The 10113-nt window shown below is 47.8% G+C and overlaps 1 long non-coding RNA gene across 2 annotated transcripts in view; it reads left to right on the top strand.

Annotated features, from left to right (window-relative positions):
• The first annotated feature begins 4672 nt into the window (after positions 1-4672).
• Positions 4673-10113, top strand: part of LOC101688808 — a 64298-nt gene continuing 58857 nt past the window's right edge. For both annotated transcript variants that reach the window (XR_006605350.1, XR_006605351.1), the window contains exons 1-2: positions 4673-4687; positions 7617-8142. This is a non-coding gene — a long non-coding RNA (uncharacterized LOC101688808). The remainder of the gene's footprint in view (positions 4688-7616; positions 8143-10113) is intronic.

The raw sequence follows: 10113 nt of genomic DNA, 5'->3' as shown, positions 1-10113 counted from the left end.
CTCCAGCCCCCCATTCTGAAAAAAGTCAAGTTACCCAAAGCCAGTGTAAACACTAAACCTGGAACTTTTCTTAAGACTGTTGGGAAAGTGGGGCACCTGGGTGGCTCAGTGGGTTAAAGGCTCTGCCTTCAGCTCAGGTCATGATCTCAGGGTCTTGGGATCGAGCCCCACATCAGGCTCTCTGCTCAGCAGGGAATCGGCTTCCTCCTCTCTCTCTGCCTGCCTCTCTGCCTACTTGTCATCTCTGTCTGTCAAATAAATAAATAAAATCTTTAAAAAAAAAAAGACTGTTGGGAAAGAGAATGCCTTTTGTTTGCTGGGACTTTTTACTGTGAGAATGTAATTGTGAAACTCAGAGGCGCTACTTGAGAATGCAGAGAAAAGAGAGCTGAGCCAGAGAAAGCAGGAGAGGAGATTCCTGGTGACAGTGTTTGAGTGACTGGATCCAGCTATGCCTGAAACTTACCTTGGAATTTTTGGTTTCATGAGCCAATAAAATCTCTTTCCTTCTTTCTTATACCAATTTGAATAACATTCTAGTCAATTACATTGAAGATGTTCCTGCCTAGTAAAGTAGAATCTGAAAATGTAGATCAGGAAAAGAGGCACAAAACTGTGAGGCTCATTGCTCAGATGAAAACCAAAATCTTGAACCATGGCCAGAGGCAAACTGATGAGTTTGCTTCTTCTTCCTGACCTGGACCTCAAATTCCATTAGACTCTGGCAGAGCAGTGAACTAAGAAAGAGAAGAAGAATCATAAGTGTTTGTTTCATTTCTTTAATACCCTGGCACAAAATAAGAATCTGGTCATTCTCTGCTGAAGTCACTGCTGGTGTTGGCCACATTCACTGGCTTTGTTTTCACATGTGTTCATTTGTCTGCTTCCATAAGTAGAAGACACTGAAATAAGCCAGAGGCCAGGTCTTAGTGGACTTCTCCTGTGCTTTAAAACTCTCTGGACTTGAGGCTCCTGGGTGGCTCAGTTGGTTAAACATCTGCCTTTGGCTCAGGTCATGATCCCAGGGTCCTGGGATCAAGCCATGCATTAGGCTCCCTGCTCAGTGGGGAGTCTGTTTCTCCCTCTCCCTCTGTCTGCTGCTCCCCTTGCTTGCATGCTCTCTCTCTCTGTGTCAAAGAAATAAAATCTTTAAAAAATAAAATAAAATAAAACTTTTTGGACTTTACCTAGAAGAGTTCCACTAGTTTTTGCCAATGATCCAGGGAGCTCCATAAAGATGTTCAACTTGCACAGCATCTAGAGGAGGCTGTTTAATACAGTTACTGGGTGCTTCTGTGTGCCAGGCTCCAATTCCACACAGCTCTGAGGAAGTGGTAGCAGGCTTTCTCTTTTTGAGGAAGGCTTATTTCCAGTCCTTTATCAGCCCTTCTTGAACCTTTGGGGCTACAACTTTGCCATGACCCCCCCTTCCCTTCTGACCAGACTGAACTCTGCTGCCCAATGATTCTTAACAAAAGATTGCCTCCTATATGGAGAAAGGGGAACCCTCCTACACTGTTGGTGGGAATGCAAGCTGGTGCAGCCACTCTGGAAAACAGCATGGAGGTTCCTCAAAAAGTTGAAAATTGAGCTACCCTATGACCCATCAATCACACTACTGGGTATTAACCCAAAGTTACAAACGTAGTGATTTGAAGGGGCACATGCACCCGAGTGCTTACAGCAGCTACATCCACAATAGCCAAACTATGGAAAGAACCTAGATGTCCATCAACAGATGAATAGATAAAGAAGATGTGGTACACACACACACACACACACACACACACACACACACAGGAATACTATGCAGCCATCAAAAAGCATGAACTCTTGCCATTTGCAATGATGTGGATGGAACTAGAGGGTATTATGCTAAGTGAAATAGGTCAATCAGAGAAAGACAATTATCATATGATCTCTCTGATATGAGGAATTTTAGAGACAGAGCAGGGGGTCATGGGTGGCAGAGTGGGAAAAAATGAAACAAGATGAAACCAGGGAGGGAGACAAACCATTAAAGACTCTTAATCTCAGGAAACAAACTGAGGGTTGCTGGGGGGTGGTGAGGTAGGGATAGGGTGGCTGGTTGATGGACATTGGGGAGGGTATGTGCTATGGTGAGTGCTATGAAGTGTGTAAGCCTGATGATTCACAGACCTGTACCCCTGGGGCAAATAATACATTATATGTTAATTAAAAAAAAAAAAAAAAGACTGCCTCCCTTTCCCATTTCCCATTTCCCATTTCCAGGAGTTTCACTGCTTCACTGTAGGTTTCATATTGAATCTATATTCTTCTTAGCCTTTTTTTTTAAGGTTTTGTTTATTTATGGCAGAGATAGTGAGAGAGGGAACACAAGCATGGGGGAGCTGGAGAGGGAGAAGCAGTCTCCCCCCTGAGCAGGGAACCCGATTTGGGAGTCGATCCCAGGACGCTGGGATCATGACCCAAGCTGATAGCAGATGCCTAATGACTAAGCCACCCAGGTTCCTCTCTTCTTACCATTTAATAAAACAAATGCTGAGACTAAAAGTTCACAGTTTAGAGCATTTACGGGGTGCTAGCACTATGCTCTCACATGCATTATCTCAGTTAATCCTCAAAATGATGCTCTAGATATTAATGCTAACCCTATTTTTTTTTTTTTTTAGATGAGGAAATTAAAGCACAGAGAGGTCAAGTAACTTGCTCAAGTCCCATGGCCAATAAGTGATGGAGTCTAAATGCAGCCCAGTCATTCCAGTTCTAGACCCCATGCTCCTACCAGAAGATTCTGCTATTTTCAGAGCTCTTCTACAACTTGTAATGTCTCTTAGTTTGTTCCTCACAGCTCTTCAATTCCCGCAGCCCACTCAGGCAGGTCTTACAGTTATGCCTACTGTTCTCTGATTTTATTGTCTTTGCTTATTTGGTTTTTTCCTTTTTTGTTGTTGTTGTTGTTTTGTTTTTTAAAGATTTTATTTATTTATTTTGACAGAGAAAGAGAGATCACAAGTAGGCAGAGAGGGAGGGAGAAGCAGGCTCTTGCTGAGCAGAGAGCCCGATGTGGGGCTTGATCCCAGGACCCTGAGATCATGACCTGAGCTGAAAGCAGAGACTGAACCCACTGAGCCACCCAGGCGCCCCATCTTTGCTTATTTGTTTAGTCATTCGTTCATTTACTCACTCAGCACATATATACTGAGAATGCTCTCTTTTCTCCTACTTCTCCAAATCCTGCCTTTCCAGGCTCCACTCCACACCCTTCCTTTCATGCATTCCACCTTAGCCTGTGCAGCTGGTGGGGCCTCCCTTTCATGAATGCCGGGAATACAAAAGAGCGTGACAACATAGTTGAGCCTTCCTTTTCACAGGGGCCTTACCAGGTCTCCTGCTCCCTGACTTTCCCACCAGGAGGCAGTTGCCTGGAGGAGTTGTTAAAGGAGCACCTCTCCTTTCGCGGCCATCACAGCTTTGAGTGCACATTAGCCATCCAAGAAACATTCTTTCATTGGATTGTTGTTGAGTGAACAAATGGGATCCAGTGAAAATACAATGGTTTTTATTTTTATTTTTTTAAATATTTTATTTATTTATTTGAAAGGGGGAGAGGGAGAGAGCACAGGAGAGGGAGAAGCAGACTCCCTGCTGATCAGGGAGCCCAACATGGGGCTCCATCCCAGGAGTCTGAGGTCATGACCAGAGCTGAAGCCAGCCACCTAACCGACTGAGCCACCCAGGCACCTCTAAGAATATAACGGTTTTTAAAACGGCCTTGTGGGGGCGCCTGGGTGGCTCAGTGGGTTAAAGCCTCTGCTTTCGGCTCAGATCATGGTCCCAGGATCCTGGGATCGAGCCCCACATCGGGCTCTCTGCTCTGCGGGGAGCCTGCTTCCTTCTCTCTCTCTGCCTGCCTCTCTGCCTACTTGCGATCTCTGTCAAATAAATAAATAAAATATTTAAAAAAAAAAAAAAAAAAAAAAAAAAAAAAAAAAAACGGCCTTGTGAAGGGGTTCCCGGCTGGCTCAGAGGGCAGAGCGTGTGACGCTTAATCTCAGGTTTGTAAGTTTATGCCCCATGTTGGGCATAGAGCCTACTTAAAAAAAAAATCTGAGATAAAATGGCCATGTGAAAAATCCTGAATTTGGATTTTTCCTTTCATTGAGACTTCCTGTAAAGTTTAAAAGGTAGGTGTTTAAAAAAAAAAAAAAAAGTAAAAGAGGTAGGTGTTATTATCCCCATTTTGTAGGTAAGATTGAGGCTCAGAGAAAGTGGGTAAGTTGACCACGTTTGTGAAATGGATGAATCCCAGGCTCCCCAACCCCTGTACTGTGCTGCCCCTGCAGTCCTAGCTGGTTCTCCCGATGTCACGTATGTGGAAAATCCATTGCAGCTTCTGTGGCTAATGAAGTTTTACAGAAAATATGCTTTGTCAGGGCCTTCTACACAGACATTTTTCTTTATTTCCAGGAATGGAAGGCAACTCGCTGCTGTTGTGTGAAGAAGCCTGGTGAAACTCCAGCAACTTCTACCACTGTCCGGCTGCTGAGTTCTGGGCCTTGAGGTCAAATTCTAGAAAAGAACCACATGGGATGTATAATCTGGCCATGTCTCTTGGGTTCTTGGCTGCTGCCAGCAACATTTTCTGGGTTTGTAACTCACATGAGAACCCTCCTTTACTATGGATGCGGAGATGGATGTAAAGGTGGGAAATGTTCTGTTTTTCTTTTTCTTTTTTTTTTTTTTAAGATTTTATTTACTTATTTGACAGAGAGAGATATCACAAGTAGGCGGAGAGGCAGGCGGGGGCGGGGGCAGGCTCCCCGCTGAGCAGAGAGCCCGATGCGGGGCTCAATCCCAGGACCCTGGGATCATGCCCTGGCCAAAGGCAGAGGCTTTAACCCACTGAGCCACCCAGGCACCCGTTTTTCTTTTGATAGTTAAGCCCTCTCAATTCCTACCCACTCAGTAAAAGGGGAGTGGCCAGGGACCTTACTGAAAATGTGTCTCATCATCTCTTCTTCCCCAGCACAGCCTCCATTTGTCCCAACTTGCCTGAGAAGCTTTCCTCCCTTTAAAGACGCTTATCCCTGCCTTATATCCCCTTCCTCACCTTGCCCTGCCCTCATTAGAACCTCAGTGGCATATGCTTGCTCCCAAAGGCCTGGAAAATTTTCTAGCCAAAAAGTCTTGCTGTCAGAGTATACCTAGGAACAGATGAGCTCTGCATCAGTTACTCTGTACTAGTTTCTGTAAAGGGTGGATCTTACCCCTGATGGTCCAAATGTGGTTTTGGGGTGTTGTGTGAGTGACCTTCATTCCTCAGAGGCTAATAGGCCTCTGTCCCTAAACCCCTGGTGTTTCTCCTTTCTCTCCAACCCCTTCTCTGTCTTGGTTCTCAGCATGTTTCCCCTCCACCATTTCCCTCAAACCTCATTCCGGCTCAATTCCGCACCCCGCCCCCCATATGGAGTTCCCCTCTTCAGATCTGCCATATAACCCAGTTCTCCCTGCCCTGCCCTGCTCCCAGCATCTTCCTGCCCACTCATCTCTGCCCTTTGGGACCCTGGGGTCATGTTTTCAGTCTCTTCTGTTAGTAGAGCTAATACTTTGTCTGAAGCCATGATTCTTCTCTACCTTTCACAACGGTCTTTTTTTTCCCCCTTTAAATATTTTATTTATTTATTTGAGAGCGAGAGCGAGGGAGAGCAGAAGCAAAGAGAGCAGCAGAGGGAGAGGGAGAAGCAGACTCCCTGCTGAGCAGGGAGCCCGACTTGGGTTTCCACCATCCCCGGACCCTGGGATCATGACCCAAACAGAAGGCATTTGATCAACTGACTGATCCACCCAGGCACCCCTCACAACTGTCTTTTTTCCCATTTATATGCATTTCTTTTAAAAATAAATGTATAAAAGAAAAAGTATCACTTTAAGCTATTAAGTAAATAGTAAACAGTACAGGTGGTACTTTGATATGAGACATACTATTCATCAACTCCTGATCTTCAAAGACAACGTCTCAGTCAGCTGGGCATTGCCAGTTAGCTGGGCAACGCCAAAAGGTGCTCACTAGAAACTGATTGTAAAATAACTTTTTTATCTTTTAGGTCTAACTGGCTTTAATAAATGATTCCTAAATCAGGCAGCATCCCATCTACCTAGTAGAGGGGATTTGTACAAAATGGAAGAGATTTTTTTCATAGGAGTGAGGTTGGAGCAAGGAAGTTATTAGCAAAAGAAGAGAAAGGATATTCCGTTAGGGGTAGAGTAGCAGGATTCCTGTTATGCAGATTACCCCACCTTCCTTTGAGGGATGGAGAGTGCCACGTGACAGATTACCTCACTGGTGCTTATCAGGAAATTCCTGACCACATTTCTGGCAAAGGTTGAAACTGCAATTACGTTGTGTTATTAAGCCTGACTTTGGGGCGCCTGGGTGGCTCAGTCGTTAAGCGTCTCCCTTCAGCTCACGGCATGATCCCAGCCAGCATCTTGGGATCAAGCCCCATATCAGGCTCCCTGCTCAGCACGGAGCCTACTTCTCCATCTTCACCTCCCTTGTGCTGTGTTCCCTCTCTCTCTCTATCATAAATAACTTTTTTAAAGTCTTTTTTTTTAGGGGCGCCTGGGTGGCTCAGTTGGTTGGACGACTGCCTTCAGCTCAGGTCATGATCCTGGAGTCCCGAGATCGAGTCCCGCATCAGGCTCCCAGCTCCATGGGGAGCCTGCTTCTCCCTCTGACCTTCTCCTCGTTCACACTCTCTCTCACTGTCTATCAAATAAATAAGTAAAATCTTTTAAAAAATCTTTTTTTAAAAGATTAAAGAAAAAAAAGATTAAAAAAAGATTAAAAAATCTTTTTTAAAAAGATTTTACTTATTTATTTGATAGAGAGCACAAGTAGGCAGAGAGGTGGGGGGGGGAGCAGGCTCCCTGCTGAGCAGAGAGCTCCATGCGGGGCTTGATTCTAGAACCTTGAGATCATGACCTGAGCCGAAGGCAGAGGCTTAACCCACTGAGCCACCCAGGCACCCCTTTAAAAATCTTAAAAAAGAAAAAAGCCTGGGTTTGGTGACTTGGACAAAGTGACACCTTTTGGGGTCCATGGTTTTTCTCTTTGACAGGTCTAAAATCCTATAGTTTGAGAGGGAAGGACACTATATATGAAACCTCCACAGCAGCGCAGGGAATAAGAGAGTAAAACTAAAATGAAATTCAATCAGCAAGAAGCCAAGGGAGGAGATAAAAAGTGGTTCTCAAACTGAAACCTCCATGGGATGTTAAAGTCTCACTTTGAAGCTGATGGTCTACATCAGTCACAGAGGTGTATGCCTATGGCTGTAGCAAGCAAGGGGAGTACATTAGAGAAAAATCAATTTCTAAAATGAGTAACAAAAAAAATCTTTGCAAGTAGGACTTGCAGGTTTTTCCTCGACTTTACTCTGGGAGTGTTTCAGTCATTTCTCTCCCTGTTGGAACAGAAGAAGACCTTTAGGACAGGAAGTCTTGGGCCTGCGCCTGAAAGAACAAGGTCTTATTACATTCTCTAGCAAAAGCTGCACTACTTGCTGTGACATTTATGAGGAAAAGTTGCCAGAGAGCAATCCAGTTAGCCATAGCCCCACTCCTCTCAGGTCCTGCTCACGAATCCCGGACTATGCGGGTGTAGACCAAGAAGACACCAAGAGGAGAGGCCTACAGTGAACCCAGCCTGAGCGGGCTACAACGGGGGCAGCCAGGCACCTGTCGTAGCGGAGATGGGTAATCATCTGGAGTCTTCCTGACTGATCCAACCTGAAACGAGTGCCTGTTGGGAGTCTCAGGTCCACCCCAGCTCAGAGGAAGGAGCAGGAAAGCCCGGATCCCGCCTCGGGTTCTCACCAAGCCAAGCGACCCGGAGCGCTCCCGGAGGCGCCCAGAGGCCGGCCGGCTGGGGGTGGGGCTCGTGCTGTGACGCCGCCCCCCGCCTCGCCCCGCCCCGCGCGCGTTGCCGGGGTGATCAGGTGACTCGGAGCTCTAGGCGCTCCGGGCAGCCGTGACGTCAGGCTCGCCGCTGCTCCTCTCTCGCTCGGTGGCAGGTGCGGAGCATCTGGTGCGGTCTCATCTGGTCGGGTCAGGTCTCTACCAAACCAGTGCCCTACGGATTCGAGAAGAGGAGAGGTGAGTCGGGGCGGAGGCAGGCCCAGCCGAGCTGGAACCGGGGAGCGGGTAAGGCGCGGACAGGGCCCTTCGGAGGTTTGGCGCGCCCGCGAGCCCCCCAAAGAGCACCCCTAGGGCGGCAGGCACCGGGACGGGACGGACCGACTTAGGATGGGGTGTGCGCAGCCCCAGGGGAGGGGCCGGGAGCCGGCGCAAAGCCCACCCAGGAGCCCCGCGGCTGTTCGTCCGGTTCTGAGTCGCGGCGCCGCTGTTGGAGGCTGGGAGGGTGGATATCCTGCGCCGCCCGGCCGGCCGGCCACTGGGCTGTGGTCTGAAGGGGCTCCGCATTTCAGCGGGTCTCGCCATGCCCGGATTCGGCCTGCTCCAAGCGGGGACCGCCACACCCCGTCCCGGGGGATTTGTACGGGAGGCTTCTGCAGCTCTTCGCCTTGGGCTGCGATTTCTGAGACGCTGCCGGGGGCCTGGAGGCCGCTCGGGAGCCCGTCTTGTGAGAGCAGAGGTCGGGGTGTTCAGAGAAGGTGTTAGGGGAGGCGAAGGAATCCTGATTCTTGAGAGGGGGGCTAACTGGGATCTCAGTGGACCTGTTGGTGTAGGTGAAATCTGAGCGGAGTCCTGAGGGTTGAGGACTAATCTCCCCGCAGCGGTTGGGGGATGGAAGAATAGAGAGAGGGAAAGCGGACCTCCGCGGAAGGAGACCGTGAGCCTTGCGCAGGAGGTGAAGGAAAGACGAGACTGTTGGGTGACTGACTAGACCAAGGGCTAGGGCTGTTTTGGGAAAAATAACAAGCAAACAACAACAAAAAGCTTCGGAGAATTAGGTTAGGGCTGGTTAGGAAAAACTCTTGAGTGCCCGGTTGAGGGTTTGGGAGCCACTGAATCGTGGGCTGGGTTGGGGTAAGGGGAACACTGGGATGGGGAGACGCTGAGGAGGCTGCTAGGACAGCCTGGGAAAGAGGTGACAACGCCTAGAACTCTGGCCTGTTGGGATTCTGCGACCCCTGCTTATGAAATATAACAAGGACGCCGACAACCAAGTGCCTCCACTCCAGCCAGTGTTAAATTTAAAAAATCCTTGTCAGGAAAAGGAAGCACCCATTTTCTTATTATTAATTATTATTTTTAAGTAACTTCTGTACCAAAGGTGGGGCTCGAACTTAAAACTCCCAGATCAAGAATTGCCCCTCTACTGACTGAACTAGTCTTGGGATCCTCTTGTCTCTTTTGACCGGATTTAATGTCTACCTGTGAGCTTGTCCCCCTCGTTAAGCACGGGGTTGTATTGTCCACAGCTCTTGGCCCTCAGAGGTTTCAGTGTCTTATAAACACTCATTATCCCCAAAGTGAAACCCAAATGCCAAGTGATTGGTAGGAGAGTTAATGGGGGAAAGTTATTAAAGGATAATCCATGCCCAAAACATGAAATGGAACATTGGGGAAACTGAAAGGAGTCTCATGTTTTTCGTTAATCGCAGAACTAAGAGGTGCTCTTTCATACATGCCCCCTTCCTCTTGTGGGCTTCTCAGCTTAAGGCTGTTTAAGTGTTAATTGGCCATTTGCCTTACTTTCCTGAGAAACAATTTTTCTTAAAAATTTAATTAATTAATTTGGCACAGAGAGAGCATGTGTGAGAGAGCACAAGAAGGGGGAGCACAAGCAGGGGGAGCAGCAGGCACAGGGAGGGGAGAAGCAGGCTCCCCACCCAGCAAGGAGCCCTTGTAGGTCTAAATCCCTGAGCCTGGCATGACCTGAGCGTAAGGCAAATGCTTAACTGAAGGTGCCATCCAGGCACCCTCAAGGTTTTTGTTTTTGTTTTTGTTTTTAAGAGAGAATGCTGGCATGTGAGTGGCGGGGAGGGGCAGAGAGCGAGAGGAAGAGAGAGAAACTCTCAAGCAGGCTCCAGGCAGAGTTCCATGCAGGGACTTGTTCCTGCAGCCCTGAAATCATGACCTGAGGAAATCAAGAGCCAGCGG

Source organism: Mustela putorius, unplaced genomic scaffold, assembly GCF_011764305.1.
Source record: "Mustela putorius furo isolate JIRA1106 unplaced genomic scaffold, ASM1176430v1.1 tig00000145_pilon_pilon_pilon, whole genome shotgun sequence".
Classification (NCBI taxonomy): Eukaryota; Metazoa; Chordata; class Mammalia; order Carnivora; family Mustelidae; genus Mustela; species Mustela putorius.
This window is presented reverse-complemented; position numbering and strand designations above follow the sequence as displayed.